At 46.0% G+C, this 20957-nt stretch overlaps 1 protein-coding gene across 1 annotated transcript in view; it reads right to left on the bottom strand.

Moving 5' to 3' along the window:
- Window positions 1-1158: 1158 nt before the first annotated feature.
- PPFIA4 (PPFI scaffold protein A4) overlaps window positions 1159-20957 on the bottom strand; it is a 2319747-nt gene continuing 2299948 nt past the window's right edge. Inside the window, exon 28 of the mRNA XM_086923084.1 lies at window positions 1159-2060. The gene's annotated coding sequence lies outside the window, so the exon portion shown is untranslated. The remainder of the gene's footprint in view (window positions 2061-20957) is intronic.

Here is a 20957-nt window from a genome sequence, read left to right as displayed (position 1 = left end):
AGTGCGGATAAGCCTTAGAGGGCAGTGCTTTTTTTGCTGTTTTTAATTAAAGTACTATGGAATAATATATGCTACCTCAGTGTAGTGCAGAGATGTTTTAAATACCAATCTCCTAGTGGGGAGAACTGCCCCCACCAAGAAAGTGTGCCTAACAGATATATTTTAAGAAAATGTTTTGATATTTGGAAGCTCTGAGCCTGGGCATTGCATATTGTTTAATTACTGCTATCTATGTCCTTTTCTTTAACTCCAGGTTTTTGACATATTATTTAGTAGACAGCAGTTTTTAATACGCCAATAAAGTCACAGGATTGAAATTACTTACAAGGCATATAGTAACTCTGCTAGATGGTGCATGAACGAGAGTTGTCATTTTACTATGTCTACAGTCCTGTAGACATGGTAAAAGAACTGGTGCCTGCACTGGGGCATGACTACTTCCGGGATTTATTCTCCCATTCAGGGAATTACACGATTCTCTTGAGCCGGTGAGCTGAATTAGTAACTGTTTAAAGTATGCCCTCCTTTATGTGGTAGTAGTACATTTAAATGCTGTACAAAACAGTTATGGCATGGCATTAACTCGCCATCGCAGAACTGTACAATTAAATAAAGACATAAATTAACTGGGTGCAAATTAAGTATAAAACATACCCTGATCATTTCTGTGCAATCTGAGGGCTTTATCTAAATGCAATTCCGGAGTTTTTGTATTGTGAAAATGCAGTAACTTCACACAGCAAGGAGAAGTGTTCATGTTTCAAGGTTTTGATTATATGAAGGGAGTGGATTAATCGGTGCACTGGCTTTTGTCCTTCACTAAAGTCCACCAGTTTACATGAAAGGTAACAATATTTCGATTTCTGTGGTCATGTTTGTAGTCCACCCACTGCCTATCAGAGTGCAGTTTCAGAGGTATTTTGTGGGTAACATTGTGGTGGTTTATGGTTTCAGTTGTGTTATTAAGATGTTTCCAGTTCATTTCTGCAGCAAAACCCGAAGTAAGTAAGATAGCTCAGGGATCTGCAGTGTGCGGACTTCAGATAAGCAAATGTGTCATCCTCAAACTTCCATCCTGCAAACAATTGGTACCTCTGACTTGATTAAATGTATCTTGCGTTAACCAGAGCATCAACAAAAAAAGAAATTAACAAAAATAATGTTTCTGAGCATTTGTAGAGGATCCCAAACACTGTCCCTCCATAGGTAGCACATTTAGCCCTCATACATTTGATGGAGTCACACATGCAGAAGTGCTTGTCCATGTCTTTTATATTTCAAAGACTCTCAGTAGCAAGGAGATCCCTTCTGACTGGCACATTCAGGCTGAGCTTTCCTCAGGAGGATGGCCTCAGAGTACTGGCACGAGCTGTTCATACATTGGCTCCCAGACTTTAGTTGGAAGAGACTTGTATTCATTCAACTGTTCCCAGTATTCCATCGTCTTGAAGTAAAGGCCGCACGGAAACACAATATGAAGCAGCAGTCACTCAGAACTGTGGAAGGGCCACCAGCCTTGACAAATACAGATATCGCAGTAGTACACTCTGCCTCCCTGCCAAAGGACTCAGAGCAACATGTTCCTTTAGGACACTGACAACTGAAAGCAAAGCCTATCAACATTTGCAAAAGAGACAAGTGGACAATTGCTGTTTGATTCCAGAGAAAATCAGACCACACATTCAAAGCCTGTTTCTTTCTCACACCTTGTATCTTGAGGAAGATGTGCAGATAAGAAGTATTGTGTAGGGAAGAAGTGCTGCTTGAGTTATGGAACAGGACATCTTGCATCGAGGGGAAATTCTTGTAGACTAACAGTCAGACAGCAACGCACGAGCACCACAGAGGAGATATCTAGAGCGGCAAACACAGACGCACCCTACAATCATGAGGAGTACCCAAAGTCTATTGAAAGGAGTCAGTGTCCAGGGTGGACCCGGGTGCTGGCAGGTCTTTAGTGCTGGACAGCAGAGAGTGGTCTTCCTGGTTGTGTAGCAGCTATCCTCCAGACTCCTCCCAAAAGGCAGACTGCCTGGAGCCATGAAGGTAGAGGGAATGTACTGAAAAAATAAAGAGAATGCATTGGTGAAATGTGGGCAGCGTAGTCGAAGCATTCCAGTGACTTCTCAGCCTGAAAGTTAAGTGTGAGGAATAGAAAAGACAACACAAAACAGGGTACAAGTGCATCCTCTTGCGTATTCTTACACTTAGGGAGGTGGCATTATTGTTTTCTTAGATAGTTATGATCTGCTATGACTGTATAATTGTACACTCTATAGTGGTCATCTTTTATATGGCTCGTTTGTACTGTGTGAGTCCACTATTTCCACAGTAAAGTTAGCAAAATAGATTGTTTTCCAATGTGGAATGTGTTAATGAGTTTTCACAACAGGTTTGTTAATGCAAGGCCATTTTCCTGTAGCAACATAAATGGGACAGTCATATCGACCTACTACTTCCATTTTCACTGCTCACCAGTACAGAGATATTACTAATGGATCCAGTCCTTATGTTGACTTCATTGAGATCCTGACCTATGGTTTCGAGTAATGTTGGCCCGCCAGTAATGAAAACCTTCTTAAAAATTGATGAAGCTAATATGTCTGTAGTTGAATAAGGAAAATACTTTCTCTAACTTTAGTAACACATAAAATAGTCATTGCAAAATACATCAGATGTGAGCCAGCAGAGCAAAGACCCCTCACATAAAACTTTAGATTGTGCAGGCATTCAGACAACAGCAATGCCATCAACCTCTTCTTCAGTGAAAAAATACACAAGATCCGGTAGCACATTAGCTCCACCAAACCTGCTTCTCCTCTCAAGGTTAACCCTTCATGGTTCATCCCACAACTGCCATTCTTCAATCCACAATTGTTCACAGACCTCACTGATATCCTCAATTCACTCAAAGTTTCCTTCTATAAGAAGATGTCTTACCCATATCCTACGTCCAAGTCTCCTTCAGAGAAGCTTCCCACCCCTACTCACTATCACCAGTACCCCCCTAATGCAAGGCAGCTTCCCAGAAACTCTCAAGACAGGGCAGATCATCTGGCTCCTGCATAAAACCCACACAAGACCCTGAAGATCTTGCCATCAACTGGCCTTTCGCTAAGTAACCCTTCAATGACAAGATCTTTGAAAAATCAGTCTATGCACAACATGAAGATAAGATCAACAACAACCTTATCCTGCATGAATGCTAATTTGTCTTCAGATCATACTGCAACATGGAATGTGTAGCATTCAAATTAGAGATCATGCCTTCTTTGCTATGTATAGGTGAGCCCTGCCTCTTGATATTGTTGTTCAATAAGCCACCTTCAACACTGTTGATCATTCCCCCCTTACCCACAAACTGAAGTTTTAAATGGGATTTACAGGCAATGAACTTCATTGGTTATCCTCCTACCTATCAACGAACACCAGTACATTCACATGAGCACCTTCAGGTCCCAGTAAATTGCTATCACCTGCAGAGTTCCCTAGGGTTCCATATTGTCACTTGCCACCTTCTACTCCAACATGGAGGCCTGTGGGCCTCTACACACTGATAACAGCATCAAAATTCAATAATAAAAAAATTAAACAATACTCTACTTAAACATTTCATCTATTGCACACACCCAACTATCAAACACTGCCAGCACCTACTAGAAGCTCTACCCTACCCAGTCAGATTTCCTACTATTCTCCAAGAACAACATGCAACACCAGTCCAAATTGTGCTCAAATAGATGACCCATGATGGATTCAAACCCTAAATTTCACCAGAGCCAAGACACTCGGATTCATCCTGGACACTGTACTCACTCTCTAGAAACATGTTGCAAAGAATACCACATTGGCTGGCTACCAGATATCCCTGCTGAAGAAAGTGAAACCATTGCTCTCATGAAGTGACATCAGAACTCCAGTTCAAGTCCTGCAATTACATGGCACTCAGTCTTTACACTGCCCTCCCTCCCAAAAGGGCATTCTACCTACCGCAGCACACCTCATCAACGGCCTGAACAAATATTAACACATAGCATCCACCCTTGTTGGAACTCCACTGACTCCCATTGTCAGCATGCACCAACTTTAAATCTAGCTGCATCATCTAAAAAGCTACTATACCCAGCAACTTTGTTTATAGGGTTAACAAGCACACCACTAGCAGTGCTCTGGACATATCGACAGGCACTATCAGCCTGGAGATGAAGAAGTACAAAAAAGAAAAAAAATAAGGAATTCAGCCTTCTATTTTTATGTCCCCAAAATCTGGAAAAATTAATCTGTATCCATCAGGATTGTGCCAACCAAGCCTCAATTCAGGAACGTGCTTTACACCATCCTCTTCAAACAACACTACGTCACAAGAAAGTAACAACCCACCTCCACTCTCAGAATCCAGCTGGTGCTCCAATCACTGATTGACGATCTCTTTTGCTTATGACCTTATACAGTGACCCACTACCTAGGTTTGTGCTATAAAATGCCAGATAGATGCATTCATACATCCACAGTGCAAGATTATCACACAAAACACACAACAACTTCACCATAGAAAGCAGCAGCGCAGGATTTTCTGACATAGAGAATAGGTACAAGAATGGATAAACAGTGGAAGCTTCTCTCTCATACAAAAGTTGTCTAGCGTGTGTAGTAACACGGTTAACTTAAACCTACTCACAAACACTCTCTCTCACACACAGTAGACAAAGCACGGGCAGCTGCAGCCTATGCAACATGTCTATCGTGTTCACTTGCACAGATATCAAGAGTTCAGAGTGGTTTAAAATAAGATAACTAGCATTTAACATTGTTTGCATGACTTAAAAAAGGTAAAAATGCCCCCTCTCCTCCTGTCCCTGACCCCCTATTTCCCTTACTCTCTATACCCTCCTTCCTCCTCTCATTCCTTGCCTCTCCTCCCCTCTCTTATCCTCCACCATTATCTGCACTCGGCTATGCCATCTTATTTAGCTACCTCCTTTCCATGTGACTGTAATGTTTTTTTTGTTTGTTTTTGAATTCTCATGATTAATGCTCACTGTGAACTATTTAATGTATATATATTGACCTTGTAAAGTCCTCTGATACCCTCGGGTCCAGTAGCGCTATATGAAACTCTCTAAATAAATAAATAAAAATACATAAATAAATAAAATAACTCCACAGTTCTTCTATTCACTATTTCTAAGTGTAGATTTATAGCAAGGATTAGACCTAAATGTCTCCAATCCCTCATGTTAGGGGGTGAAATCTTCTACAACAGGATATTCTTGTGTAAAGTTACTAGTAACATTGCACATATGGTTGGAGTTTCTCGCCACTGAGGCAGAGTTCTAGCTATGGGAAAATATAGCAAAAATTATTAAAGCTTATTATTCTTTAAAAAAAATACACAAATTTAAATGGTTAATAGGAATACAAATACATTTATAATATTTATTAACCTAGAACTAATAAAATGTTACAGAATATTATGTCAGCATTTTAAATGGGTTAAAATTAAGTATAAGAATTTAGTGTATACCTAATTTGTAAACAATATTTAAAGAAATACTGCCCTCAGCAACGTTTTTATTTTCATTTAACATGTAGTACATTTTGCTAAACATAAAGTGTCTAATTAATTTGAATAATTTTAATGTTTTAATTTAAGTTCAAAAGTTTAATTTATTGTTTTAAATGAACTTTATTATTGTATGTTAAAATAATTAAAATTGCATATACTTTTTTAGACTTTCAAAATATGTATATAATGTAACTGTCAAATGATGTATTTAATTTAAAATTAATGCAGTGTTATTGTATTGTCCAGCTTCCATTGTTTTCTGCTGGAGTGAGTTGTTCTATCTATGAGTGGCCATATGTGGTGCTTGATTTACTCCATGGCTAAACTGTCATACAGTTACACCTATTTTGCTTTAGTGCTATAGTAACATTAGAAGAGTAGTTTATGAATAGCAATGGTCTTACTATTTTGTGGATGTTGCTTGTTTTAGCATGCCCCGCCGTAAATTCTTACTTATATTTCTTACACCCTGCGCCCATTTCGGTGTTAGTATTTCCCATTATCCAGCCACAGCCTCTTGTTCATCTCACATTTGCTACTGTAACATATACCTAAGTGTGTAAGATCTCTGCTGGCATGGCAGAGATCTCCGCACAGAAAAGACAGGAGAGACGGAAGTCCCCGGCTGTAGAACAGCATTTTGCAGTACATGTGTGGTACTACTTACATTCTACAAAATGCAACTTGTGAAAAGGTTTATGAAAACAAGTAGAGAAATTTCAGGCTTTCAGAGTCTTATCTCTGACCTCCTTTTCTTTCTTTCACATATGCTGTTTTTAATCTCTTTCTTCGGTCTGGTTACTTCCTCCTTTTTTTCAAATCCGCTGTATCCCGTTTCTTGAAAAATCTACCTTTTTTTTCTTCTTTACCATCCAACTTCCATCCGATATCTGTTTTCACATTTCCTCCTGTTTCTTTCTGAATGTCTTTTATGCACTCAGCTTTTAATTTTCCATGCCTCGTGCCTTTTTCTGCTTTTCTCCTTCCTCTTCTACCTGGGTTTCACTCCACCCATTCAACAGAAACTGAGCTTCTTGTAATAGAAAACCATTTACATTCTGTTTGGCACTCCACTCTTTCATCCCTTCATATTCTTTTAGAATTGCCTGCTGCATTTTACCACTCCATCTTCTTTCAGTATTTCTTTCACAGTTCTTTCTTTCCAATGTTTTTGATTACGCTTCCTCTTCTTCCTCAACTACTCCTTTTCCAACTTCGCCTCATCAAAAGTTGATGGACATTAGCTTGTCAAACCATGAAAGGCATTGGAATGTTTCATCAGCCACCTGTCGGATTGCCTGGAAATCTCAAGGCTCAGTAGCTGGCTTATATGAAAATTGATCACAAAAAGATTTGGGACCTAGAACGCCTAAAGGTCCAGCATACATGCGCCACTGTTGATTCTCAAAAGAAAAAGGTATGTTGTTCCTAAAGGGGACAAGGGATGTCATCACCTCCTCAAGAGAAACACTGAGATAAACGCAAATGCTTTTTAGCGTGGTAATCCACACTTCCTACTCCTTCTCATGTGCCTTGGCACATGAGAAGAAGGGGTAGGTCGTTGGTGAGTTCTCCAATGGATGACCACGCTAAAAAATGTTAGCATTTATCTCAGTGTTTCTCTCAGGAGGTGAAGACATCACCCTCATTGGGTCAGTGATTTTACATTCTGCAGGTACACCTATAGGGTACTTAGTGTTTGGACACTACTTGTTGCATTCTTGGTCCCAGACACTGTGTAGATTAGTTATAAATTTTACGGTCCTTAAAAATAGCCCTAGATCACATCCTGACTAATTGGCGGCATGAAACATGTTGACCTTATAAGTCACCAGGGATTATTGTTCCTACTGGTGACATCACGTTTTTAATAAGTCTTTGCAGAGGAAGCTTACTTGGGTGCTGCCGGCTGCCGCTGAAATCGCCAACTCCCTTGCCATCCAGCCTCCCCGTATCCCTGGAGGGATTGACCGCCCTGCCGCCAGTCAACAGCTTGCAGCACCCGCTTCGCGGGTGCCGCTGCGGGCCGTGAGGCGTGGGGTCGAGGCTGCAGGAGGGCTTGCTAATTGCAGGAAGGAGGAGGGAGCACCGCGAGGCTAACGAGGGCGCGCACCGCAGGGACTCTGAAGACCAGGAGTCCCTGCGCTGCACAGGTGTGCACGGCTGCGCCCCCAGCAAGACACGCCCCCCGGCTGACCAGGAATCAAAAGCAGGAAGCCTCCCAACTTGTAGCGGGACCCGTCTTTGCAGAGGAAGCTTACTTGGGTGCTGCCGGCTGCCGCTGAAATCGCCAACTCCCTTGCCATCCAGACTCCTCGTATCCCTGGAGGGATTGACCGCCCTGCCGCCAGTCAACAGCTTGCAGCACCCGCTTCGCGGGTGCCGCTGCGCGGCGTGAGGCGTGGGGTCGAGGCTGCAGGAGGGCTTGCTAATTGCAGGAAGGAGGAGGGAGCACCGCGAGGCTAACGAGGGCGCGCGCCACAGGGACTCTGAAGACCAGGAGTCCCTGCGCTGCACAGGTGTGCACGGCCGCGCCACCAGCAAGACACGCCCCCCGGCTGACCAGGAATCAAAAGCGGGAAGCCTCCCAACTTGTAGCGGGACCCGTCTTTGCAGAGGAAGCTTACTTGGGTGCTGCCGGCTGCTGCTGAAATCGCCAACTCCCTTGCCATCCAGCCTCCCCGTATCCCTGGAGGGATTGACCGCCCTGCCGCCAGTCAACAGCTTGCAGCACCCGCTTCGCGGGTGCCGCTGCGCGGCGTGAGGCGTGGGGTCGATGCTGCAGGAGGGCTTGCTAATTGCAGGAAGGAGGAGGGAGCACCGCGAGGCTAACGAGGGCGTGCACCGCAGGGACTCTGAAGACCAGGAGTCCCTGCGCTGCACAGGTGTGCACGGCCGCGCCCCCAGCAAGACACACCCCCCGGCTGCAACGCCCCTTTATAAATAACGGTTTTCCGCTCAGCGGGACGCGAGCGGAATGCCGAGCGAAGCCCGAGCAAAGGGCGGGCAGTCTGTGGCAGTCAGGGGCTGACAGAGGCTGGGCTGGGCCACCCCTCTTACATCCATCGTTCTTGGGTCAAGGGCTCGGTTACTAACTGCGGGCCTTGAGGCCACTATGTCAACCCGTTCTGGCAAAGCTCTGAGGGGTGGGGGAGAAAGTGCCACAGGGAACACAATAATTGGCACAATGGACAAATTTATCACTAGGGTAGCTGCGGTTATTGAAAAGGAGATTGTGATGACGGAACGTCGCCTCTCACAAGACTCCTTTCCTTCCAAACGCTCCTCCTTGTGAGCAGTTGCACATGCCCTGTCCCAAATCTCCAACTACCCTATCTCCCCTTTGACGGAGATTCTGTCCGCAGAGCCACAGATTGTAGCTATAGAGGCAGGCATTGATAGGATAGAGAGTCTAATTACTAATCCACCCCATCCCAGTCCCAGCCCAGCTGCCGTGGGTCCAAGACCTACACCACCCACGGCTACCCCTCCTGGTTACAACTCCCTACCTCCCAACGAGGCTCCCACTCCAAGCCTTAAACCGTCGCCCCTGGCACGAGTTTGTCGGGCCCACAAGAAAAGGAAAAGGGTTATCAGCACTAGGAAAGGAAGCTATTCATCGTTCTACAAGCGCCCAAGGATACAGCCCCATAAAGGTCTTACGCTCCTAGAAGCTGGAGGGCCAGTACCATCAGGGAACACTACCCCTCCGGGGCCAGTAACAGAAATGCCATCACCCCAGCATCCGGCTACGGCATTACCTACATCCTTAAATGAGGGGTCCTCCCTAGAGCACTTCGAGAAACTGGTTAAGGCTCTGCTGGTACTGCTCATTGACCAAGTCAAGAGTCTGGGGGATAGGCTTGATAGATTTGAACAGACCACCCGGGACAATTTCTTCTCCTTGAAATCCCTCATCAAATTGCAGTCAAGGCTTAGGGAGGACACTGCAATTGGGATCGAGGGGAAAGTAAATTCAGCAGGCCCAACACAGGGACACTTACCGGCATCACCCGCGCTTGCACAAGCCAGTGGGACGGCTCCAACACCAGAACCACTGGCAGTTGCAAAACCGGCCAAGCCGACCACTACTACCCATGTTGTCCAGGTCCACGCTAGTACCCCCCCAGCAGCGAGAACAGCTAAACCCAACCCTGCTCAAAAGAAGCGGCAAGATGGAGGGGCAGGTCACAATTCTAAACCACCTTCCGCTCCACCCACTGTTGCCAGGGGAGCAGCCTCGGCTGCAAATGCAAAAATAATTACAAGTCCACCTAAAAATCCAAATCCAGTGGCTATCCCTCAAAAGGTGGTACGCAAGTGTCCCCCAGTTAATCTCCCCCCCGAGTGCCATCCATATGTTGTTGTCCTCGTCAAGGTTCCTGCCCTGAAGGACAATCAGCAGGAAACCCACCAGGCTCTAAAGAATAAGGTCATCCACTGGCTGCAAGCCAACAGACCCCTTCCCGTGGGTGTGGATGGCCTGATTCTTGGTGTGCGCAGGGTGGGTTGGATTGGCCAGAGGAAGAAAGTGTTTGAGGGGGATTGTGTGGTGGTCAATTTCCAAGACACAAGAGCTGCTCACTCAATATGTAGCCTTGGACAGGCCATGACCGGTCCCGAGTTGAAGCAGTAGATTTAACATTCTTCTACCCGCGGCCGGTCTTGAATCCTATAAATAGCTTCCCTGTGATACCGACACCAAACTATGCTCACGGCCAACGGCACCCAGCAACAACCGTTGTGCAATCGCATGCAGCTTTGCCATTGCCAAGCTGGGGTGCCAGGGGTTACTGACTTCTTGACTCCCCAGAGGAGGCTCGGACGACTTGGCTTTCAGACGCCCACCCCTCGATAATTGTTAAACCCAAAGATCCCTTGACTACCCTAGATGAGCAGGCTGCATTAGCATATACAGGGGAATTTAGGCGGGGAGGACTCCATTTCAGCCTGCCACCATTTGCCCTACTGTGGGAGAGACAGATCCATCTGGCCTTGTCGAGCCCTGCAGCATTTCGGCTGTGGCGGACCCATCCATTAGGGTTCTCAGCTGGAATGTTGCTGGTCTGGACAGGAAGCTGGCCCTGCCTGACTGGAACGCACTGGTGGAGCAATACTCCATTTGTCTGTTCCAGGAAACCTGGAGTAAAGAGCCCCTACATAAGGCAGGATATTCTACTCACCACCTACCAGCAGTCCATTCTGAGACAGGCAGGGGTCGCCCTTCGGGTGGCCTCCTTGTCTGGGTAGCCTCCTTACTTAATTGTAGGGTGGAGGAGCATGATACTCATTGCCCGGATCTTCTTAACATCACCCTGAAAAATGCCAAGGGGCATGTTATCGTTAATATCTTCAATATCTATGCCCGAGGTATGAAGGGGGGTAGAGAATCCCCCACCATAGCCTGTCTGGAGGCCTTGCTCCGATCCTCTCCATATAAGCACCGCACCCTGGTTGCGGGTGACTTAAATTGCACCTTCGAGCCTCTTGGCCCTGAAGTCTCACAGGACCAAGAGGAAGACGATAATAGGTGGGGGATCCAAGCTCTAGAACTCAGACCAATTAAAAAATGGACAGAAGTGGTGCTCCAGGTCAATTCCCTAACAATGGAATTTGACCTGAGGGCTCTTAATGGCAGGACTAGTTCCGACAAAGAGGGAGCCCATACTTACAATAGGCCCGAGCATACGTCAAGAATCGATTATTTTCTTCTTGACGTCCATCTATGGAGCTTGGTAAAGGATATGGTGATCATACCCTCTGTCGAGAGTGATCACAATCTCCTCTCGCTTACCCTGACCGATAGATGGTTAGACGGTTTAGGGAGCAGAACCGCTTGTCCCCCCGCCCCGGATATGTCAGTGGTCTCTAACTGTGGTCGACGGCTAAAGTGGACTAAGCTATCGCTCTCAGTGGAGAAGATATCTTCCATAACGCACCTCTTAGCTACAGCCCTGGAAAACCTTGTCTCTCCTGAGGGTGGGTTGGTGGATGTGCCTGCCAGGTTCTGTAACCTAACCCAGGCTCTTAGTGATCTTTTTATTGTTCGAGGAAGCTCTAATAGGAAGAAAGCATGTTCCCGGGCCAGACAAGGGTGGTTTAATTGCAAGTGTAGGGAAGCGAAGAAACTGCTTGATGAAGCAGTCAAATCTAAATCTCAAATTAGGACCAGGGAGGCCAGAAGGTTATACTCTCACTGCCAAAAAAACGCCAAGAAGTAATGGGAGGACAATTTTTGGCAGGACCTCTTGGATGCTAGTCGAGGGAGAGATGCGAAAGGGTTTTGGGACCTGGTGGGCAGTAGGAACCGTCCTGATGACACCTTGAGGACTTGCACTATTACTGCCCAGTCATGGTTTAATCATTTTATGGCTCTTTATTCCGCCGTAGAAGGCACGCTAAATGACCCCTTTATTCTTCCCCCCTATACCTTGGACAGAGACATGGACCTCTTCTCCGCACGGGAGGTCACGAACTTGATAAAAACTCTCACACCACTAAAAGCAGCTGGCCCGGATGGGTTACCTGGGGACCTTCTTCGAGCCTATCCAGGCAAATGGGGGGTGCTGATCTCTGCACTTCTGAATGCTATTATCGAGGGAGGATCAGTGCCAGAGTCCTGGAAAGGGGCAGAGGTAGTCCCAATTTTTAAAAAGGGTAGTCGGGACCTACCAGGGAACTACAGGCCAATAAGCCTCATAGACTCTACCCAGAAGGTGGCGGGGAAAGCTATCCTGGGGAGGATCCTCCAATGGGTGGATGATAACCACATACTGTCTGAGATGCAAGCTGGGTTCCGCTCAGGCACAGGAACCATCGAACAAGTCTTTAGACTTTTGTTACTATACTGGAAGGTGGTGGATCTGGGCAAGGGCAGTCTTTACCTGGCCTTCATAGACTTGAAGACTGCCTTTGACCTGGTTCCTAGGGAGGAACTTTGGAGGGTGTTGTATGGTCTCGGAATGCCCCCTTATATTCTAAATCTCCTCATCAAACTGCATAATGCCAACTATGCCCAGGTTAGATGGGGTTTGAACGGGGAAAAGACCGATAAGATCTCGGTTGTGAGGGGTGTCCGGCAGGGCTGCGTTCTACCCCCCACCCTATTCTCCCTCTATGTGAATGGGGTGGTAGAGCACCTGCTTGAAGAACCAGCAGACACCCCCACATTGGGTGGCGTAAAGATCCCAACCCTGTTGTTTGCCGACGACACCCTCCTCATTTCGAAAACCCCCCAAGGCCTACAAAAGCTCCTAAACCGCTTCCAGGATTTCTGCGTAAACAGAGGACTTGTCATCAATGTGGACAAAACGAAGTATCTAATCATGCACCCCCCCCGCAAACTTGGCCGCCCACCCATCCTGAACTCAATCCCCCTTGAAAGAGTGTCAGAATTTGACTATCTGGGAATCCGCTTGAGCGATGCGATGAGCTGGACCCCCTACATTAACAAAATGACTGTGGGTCACAAAAGGATGGGGGGAGCCCTGTTAAAGGAGTACAACAACTCATCAAAACATTGTGTAGCTTCGATAATAGATATCTACAAAGCTCGTGCAGTATCCGCATCACTCTACGGAGCTGAGTTATGGGGCCTAGGCAACATGGAGTCTCTGTCTAAGGCAGAAAACAAATTTCTCAAGGACCTTTTGGCTATCCCGATAAGCACCCCGACAGTTCCGGTGCTCCTGGATGCAGGCTGTAAGTCAATTAAGGACCAGGCCCGCCTTTGACCACTCCTGCTTTGGGCTCGCTTGTGGAGGGTCCCTGAACTAAAATCTTATGCAGATGGGCTGGCAGAGGTGATGCACTCAGATGGCTGGCAAAAGATTAAATGGCTTAGGGACATTAAACACCTGCTCGGGGACCTGGGATTGGGCTCTTGTTGGTCTACACACTCATCACCCCCAAAAGAGACCCTGAAAAAACTTTATTGGGAATGGGTTTCAGCCAAGCTCATCAGCAACCAGCGTCACTGCAACTCTACCGCAGCCTTTTTGAAAATTAAAGACGTTGTTGCCCTTGAGCCATACTTAGACATTATTACCATCCCCATGGATCGGGCTCTCTACATTAAATTTAGACTAGGGACCCTACCCCTAGCCGATCTTCTCTCCAGATGGAACACGCCTAAGCAGGCATCACGCCACTGCGCCTTATGTACCGATAGACCCGAAACTGTGGCACACTTTCTCTTCGAATGCCCGGATTACGTGCGTCCTAGATCCCACTAGCTCAAACCACTTTGTAGAGAATTGGGCACTCGACAGTGTTTGGTGGCTCTACGGATCCTATTAACGGACACCGCCCCTCCTATTGTTTGTGCAGTATCCAAATTTTTAAAATGGGCTTGGTTGATCCGCTTAAAAAGACTGTCTATTTCAATTTAATCCCTTTTTAACTAATTTATTCTGATCAATTGCCATTTTTACTTGTTGATTTTAATGTTCAGTCTTTTCCTTTATCGATGTGCTGTTTTAAATTTGTTATGTAAACGCTTTTATGATATATGCATATCGAAATAAAGCTATCAACCAACCAACCAACCAATAAGTCAATTATACTCATGGATTAAAATTCGATTTGAGACTTGCCTAGCCTTTTTTAAGTCACTAATCACTACATCGACACCTACCTTTCCTGAATCTACACAAAGGGCCCTTCACTTGCACTTCACATCACGGCTTGGAAACAGATCTCAGATAGAGAGCCCCGCTTGAGGAAGCCCGTCAGGCATTGCAGCGCCAGCCTAACAAGGAGCAAGCCCGATTTCGAAGCATGACACCCGCAAGGGTGTTTGAAGGCCTCATTTCCAAAAAGGAACTGCTCCCCTTGTAGTGGCTCCTTTTCTCTGACCTACTCCCATTTGTCCTTTGTCCTCTTTAGGAACACCATACCTTTTTCTTTTGAGAATTATATGGAAATTGCGCATGATGCAGCTGTAATGAGGGTGGCATAGCAAATGAGAGACAACTAGTTCCACGGACATATACCTAATTTTACCAAAGGTGTTCACTCCCTTTCATGTCAGCCAGAACATCATGCTGCCAACATTTTTCACCTCACCACAAATTTACAAGGAGGAGAAGCGACTCCATTGTCTGGATCCAAAAAGAACTCTTTCTTTCTACATCGATCGCACCAAAGAACATCAAGTGGAGGATGACCTCTTCATTGGGTTCATTGTCCTGAAGAAGGACAATTCTGTGCAGAAATAGACTATGTCTTGGAAGATTGTATTCTGCATTAAGATCTGCAATGGATTAGGTAGGAAGCAGACCAGGGCCAAGGTGCTACTACTGCATTGGCATGTGGAGTACCTGTCCTGGAAATCTACCAAGCCACTTCGTGGATGCCACTCCACATTTTCACAAATCACCTCAGGACTTGTTGGTTTCAGCCAGTTTGCAGACCCTCCTCCAGGAACGAATTGCTTGGGTATCAAGCGTGAGCGCAAAATCCGTTCCGCTCGCGGATTTCGCTGATTTTCGGTAAATTCGCAATCCGAGAACTACCGCGAATTTACCGAAAATCCGCGAATCGGCGAGCGGCGGATTCGGGGGGCAAAAGTTCAAGCCTTCAAGCTTGAAGTTGTTGTTGTAACTATTTTAGGATGGCACCGGCAAGCTGCCTGCGCCATCCTAAAATAGTTACTAAGTTAGCTTCAACAGGAAGCACTGATAGATAAAATAAAGCAGGTGCTCGAGCACCTGCTTTATTTTATCTATTAGTGCTTCCTGATGAGGCTAATTTAGTAACTATTTTAGGATGGCGTTGGCAGCTTGCCGGCGCCATCCTAAAATAGTTACAGCCCAGGATGATGGATGGACAGCTCACTCAAGGGACCCCTGCGCCCTTCGGGGCGATTGCATAGTAACACACACATGGCCGCTGCAACTAGTTGAAGCTCAAATTCAGTGACTCATTCATCAGCCCAAAAACAATCGTGAGCGTCGTCGAGGCTGGGCAGGTGTGCCGCCCTTCTTCCCAAATCTACCGTCGAAAATCAGCTGTGATGCTGGATAGAGGCCTTTGTATCCTTGACTTTCACGAGCCCAATCCTCGTGCTGTTCCTGTGACCAGGAGCTTCTTTCTCTTAATCTGCTGCTCTGATCGGTCTCTGACCATTTATACACACAAGAGGCACTTGAACTCGCACAGAAGACCGCCCCCCATTAAAAAAATCTGCAAAATCCGCGAATCCGCAAATTCGCGGATTTTGCGGATCCGCGAATCCGCAAATTCGTGGATCGTGGATCCGCGAAATCCGCCCATGCTTATTGGGTATCTATTCTAAGGAACGAAATTGGCTGTAAAAAGTCTCTATCATATGAAAAAGTTACTTTCCTTTACTAATGCTTTTCCAGTAGGTTGTCTACCTAACTGCGGATTCCTCAACGACCTTTTCCGCTCTGCAAACTGGGCTGCTCACCTAAAGATTCCATTAGAGACATTGCACTGGTTCAACATTGGTTTTTAAGTGGCACTGATTAATTCTTTGCACAAAAATTGTCAGTAAAGAAATTGATAGTGTGCCAGGGTGGCGCATATTTGGGCACATGCATTGTCAGTTCCAATGTGGATGTCATCGACGTGGAGCCAATCAATGGCACCTATCGTAGCACAGAGTTACTGCTGAAGATTTTCCATATCCAATCTGACACCTGAAGAAAGTTGTAAGGTGCAGAATCTGCAATTAGAACTCTGTATCATGAAAACCAGATGAGAATGGGATTCCTTTGACAACCCTGATCTCCTGCGTAAGTGTAAGCATGTGCAAGGGGCACAGCTTTCTGACGTGAAGGTTGTATGAGTGACAAGCAGAGATAGCCGGGCTCGATTCTTGAGAACTCTGGTGACTTTAATGTGCAATATGAGGCACCTGTGATGGAGACTCTGTCTTCCTATACAAAAGGTCATCCATAATATGCTATTGAGAGAACGGAAAGATCTGGATAACTCTGGGCTTCACCAGTTTTTTGGCACAGTGCGACCAGCTGCAAGGATTGGAGGAGGATTTTCCAAGGGTCCCAAATTTGAATAATTTTTTGCTGAGCATGGCTCTACACCTTCCCTTGCTTTTGATGAATTTGTCTAGAAATATCCTTTAGATGAAAGGGTGACTACATCTCTTAAAGTGCTCCTGTTTCACCTAGAAAACTGATATCCTTGCAGGAACCTATAGTTTGAGTGATAGACAATCTCTCATAAAAAATTTACAAGATTTACAAGAGAAGATTCACAACAGAGAAGATTTGACTTCTCTGCTAGCATTTATGGAGTTGATTGTTCTTTTAATTTCTAACTAGTTTTTTTTCCTTTATGTGGCCCTCCATAGTTTCTCTCAAGCATAATTTATGTTATTTTTTTAAATTTCTATTTATTGATTTTCACGTAGACAGAAAATATACACCTGGCCACAGTCTACAGGAATGCATCAACATGGCAGCAATAGACAAAACAGTCAGGTTAAATAGCAATATTTTCACTTTAAGGCAGCATAAATGAAGCATCATAAACTCCAACTTGTGTGCCACAAGAGGGATGTGCAGAACTCCAACTGAGAGAGGGGCGCATTCCAGGCAGGGACAGGCGGAGCAGGAGGCCCCTCCAGTTTATCGATATTACTTGCTTCTAAAGCATGAGTGCCAGCTCAATTAGTTTATCTTTTTTCATCTTGGGATGCAGCATTTAGCCCAGCAAACATGTCTTTGGAGTGTTCATGTGGTGTCTGTGTAAGATAGTCACATATCCCAATTCTGAAGATGATCAGAATGGCACCTGAGGCATTTATTGCAAACAGTGCTGAATGCTCTTTGTAGCTGTGTCGCAGTCAGATAAGTAAGATCGACATTATTAATTTGTAGCAGCTTCACACACACTTTTCTGGAGATGTAGAGATGTGACTCAGGATGTTGGAACAATCCTTATCAGACAGGTCAATCTGCAAATCTTAACTCTAGAGGAGCCGAAGGGAAGGCAGCACAGATCCAGTCACCACTCCCAATGACCTATACACCTTAATAGTCCTGTGCCACTTAAGCTCCAGGTCACCAGCATGTGCAAGCCAGGGCGGGTGTTGGGTTTGATCTGTGGGTCACTACAGATTCCTCCTACTGCCCCTGAAGCACTGCATGTGTTAAGAACTGCCCTCAAACCGTTGACATAAACGCAGCTGATTGGTCAATAACCCAACTCTTGCAAAGCTGGATAGACACCAGAGACGAAGGTGTGCAAGTGTGCCATCTGGCAAAGCCTTGCGGCAAAGACATCAGACCAGCAATGTTGAATCACACAAAGCAGAAGCAGGATCCAGATGCCCTGAGGAGCTGTCCCCAAAATGTGCAGTAAAACAACAGAGCTTGGCACCCGAGACCAGAGGTACTTTACCTCGGAAAGAGCCTCCTGGGTTATCCAGCTCATGAGCCAATGTATTTGTGCTGCTAAGTAGTATGTCTCAAAGTCTGCCCCCAAGCTGTCCACTTCCAAAGGGAGGAATAGCTTATCAAAGGCCATGTGATGTCTGTGTGTTTCCCAAATCAGGTCAGAGAGCAAGCAGTTGAGCTCAAGAAACAAAAGTACATTACCAAACAGATACAGCAGACATGACAAAGCCACCATTTTTGATAGGGCTCAACTACCCATTTGGGAGAGTGGGGATTTCTGCCAGAAAGCTGAGGAGGGATGCAACTACCATACCAAGGTTGCGCTTGTGGACATCATCTACGTCTCAGTAGATATGAAAACCCAGATACTTAAATGTTTGTAGGGTGATCGGAATTATTAATGATCTGCTCCCCATCAGGGACACCAAGCACGAATCCGACAGCGGAAAGATGCAGGACTTATTTTTGTTGACGCGTAGGCCCAAGACTGAGTCGTAATCCAATGTACTCATGATCGGAGTCGGTCTGGAGCAGACATCATTTAAATATATCAAAATATAATCTGCGTACAATGAAAATGAATGGCTATGACCTGCCATCTGCAACCCATGCTTGGCACTAGGGCCGGGTGGTATGTTCTGCTCCACCAGCGGAGTTTGTGTAGTTTTGCCCACTCTGCGTTCCACCTGGTGCAAAGAGTTCTGGAAAAACTCCATCAACCACTGCATGGTAGAATTTTTCTCATGTGCAGCTAACCAAAATTAAGTTGGCAAGTACGAAAATCTACCGCTAGGATAAGTCCTGGACCGATTTCTCAACGCGGGCGTTCGCGGCAGATCACTATCGCTTGTGTTGAGAATGCTGCTGCTCGAGTAGAAATCTACTTGAGTGGCAGGAAGAAGCAGTGCCCTCTGCTGCTCTGCGTGGTGCTGTTTGAGCTGATTTTACATCATGTGACAAGCTCCTGGTGATAAAAATCAGCATGAGCAGTGCAATGTACCAAATTCCACCACTCGCTGAACATTTCAGAATCTTGCTGAGTTTTTAGGTAACTCTGTGGAATTCCCTGAAGTGAAACTCTGCGTGTACTGTCCACCCCTACTTGGAACCCTCTAAAAGAACCTTGAATGATAGTGGTTCCATTGGGAATGCAAACAGCAATGATCACAGCAGGCACTGGTACCCCTGTATATGTGTCATAGCTCTGAGTACTCTTGCCCAGTTTGGACCCATGCAACACAGTGAATACGTAGGGCCAGGAGAGACTATCAAATTATTTCTCCAGGTCTATGGAGACTGCTACTGCTCATGGTTGCCTGTCCAGACATTCATCCAGAACAAGGAACAAGGACCTGATGTTTGAAGATGTGCCCCTGCTTGGTAAAAAGCTGCACTGGTCAGGGTGGGCCAGAGATGGCAGGTGTGGCTGAATGCTAATCACTATTGTCTTTCCTAAGACTTTAGAGTCTAGGTTAAGAATCAACAGCAGTCTGTATGACTCCTGTCCAAGGTGCCACCCATGCACTTGGGAAGCATGATAATGAGGGTCTCCTGGGAAGTCTGAGGAAGCCTCCCATGCCACTTTGTATACCAGTGTCAACTGTTTGATGAGATCTGCCAGGAAGCATTTGAAGAATTACAGCCGGAGGCTGTCAACCCCCACCATCTTTCCTGTCACAAGTTGTTTGACTGTGAGAACTAGCTCTCATCCGTTAAAGGAATCATACATTTCAAGTCTACCCTCCAGGGCCAGTGTCCTCAGGGGAGAGTCATTTAAAAATGACTCTTGTTGATCATTTATACAGTAAAACAGAAAGAACACATCCTGAAAGTGCAGAAGACAGGTGGAGAAACAGGAGGAAAAGTAAAAACAGTCAAGGAGGCAGAAGAAACGTAGAAGAGGGAGGAGAAAAACAAGCAGCTGATGTCAGCAGGCGATTGCTTGAGTGCAGGGAATATAATGACCTTACTGTCACCCACGACATAATGGTCTGTAACTCTGTCCGCCTGTAAAATGATGTCTCAATCGTAGAAAGGCAGAAGCTCAGCCACCACTGGTCTAGGGCGGGCCACTGGGTCAATCAGCCTCACCAATAGCTTGAGTACCCTCTCCAGCAAAGAAGCAGTCTGCGGGTCACCTCTGTCCAAATCGGCCAGTCCTCCAGGAGGGCCACCATAGTGTATTTTTCCATGCCCTCATGGAGACCCAGCAGTCGAATGTATCTGGGCCTCAAACATCCCTCAGCATCCTCTGACCTCTCCTCAAAGATGTGAAGGCAGTCTGTGACAACCTGTACCTTGTGGAGAAGATCAGCTGTCTGTAGCTGCAACTGTTCTATCGATGCTTCCATTTGGGTTACCCTTTTCCTCATCTTTTTCTTATCTTCACTGAGAACACCACCTCCAGCACCACTGCATTAATGTTTGCCTCCACAGTAAATCTGGAGGAGTTCACCCCCTCAAGATCTATGCAGTTCTCTCTGGTCAGGACACAGTAGTTGCCTGGGATAGTGCTAGCCCTCTTCCAGGTATGACAGTTTTGCCCTCAGTGCTGCAATGGGCAGTTTGCTTGTCCTCAGCTTCCCATTAATGGCTCGGAAAAGGAGAAAACTCCTGACTCTGATTCGTAAGCCCAGGTGATGAACACTATGGCATGCCAGGCTTCGGACTAATGAAGCGGCCGCACGCAGATCAGCACCCAAGGAGTCTTTGTTCAGCCAGCTTGCTGGGCTGGAGTGGACCCGGCAGTACGTGCAGCCAACTACTCAGTTCCTGGAAAATTTCATGTGCCCTAATGCAATTAATGTCTGTGGCGTGAGGCATGGACAGCCAGCTCCTCCATATTGATCCCTAAGATGTTCAAAGGTCAACAAATATGCATGAAGTCTCCCAGAGAGAGAGAGCAGGAAGGGCCCAGTTTCCCAGGGCGAGGGAGCTCCAGGTTCAGCCAATAGCAGAGAGAAGCACACCCCAGCAAGCAATGGTGGATTCCAGTCTACGTCCAT

The sequence above is a fragment of the Lissotriton vulgaris genome, chromosome 5 (assembly GCF_964263255.1).
Source record: "Lissotriton vulgaris chromosome 5, aLisVul1.2, whole genome shotgun sequence".
Lineage (NCBI taxonomy): Eukaryota > Metazoa > Chordata > Amphibia > Caudata > Salamandridae > Lissotriton > Lissotriton vulgaris.
This window is presented reverse-complemented; position numbering and strand designations above follow the sequence as displayed.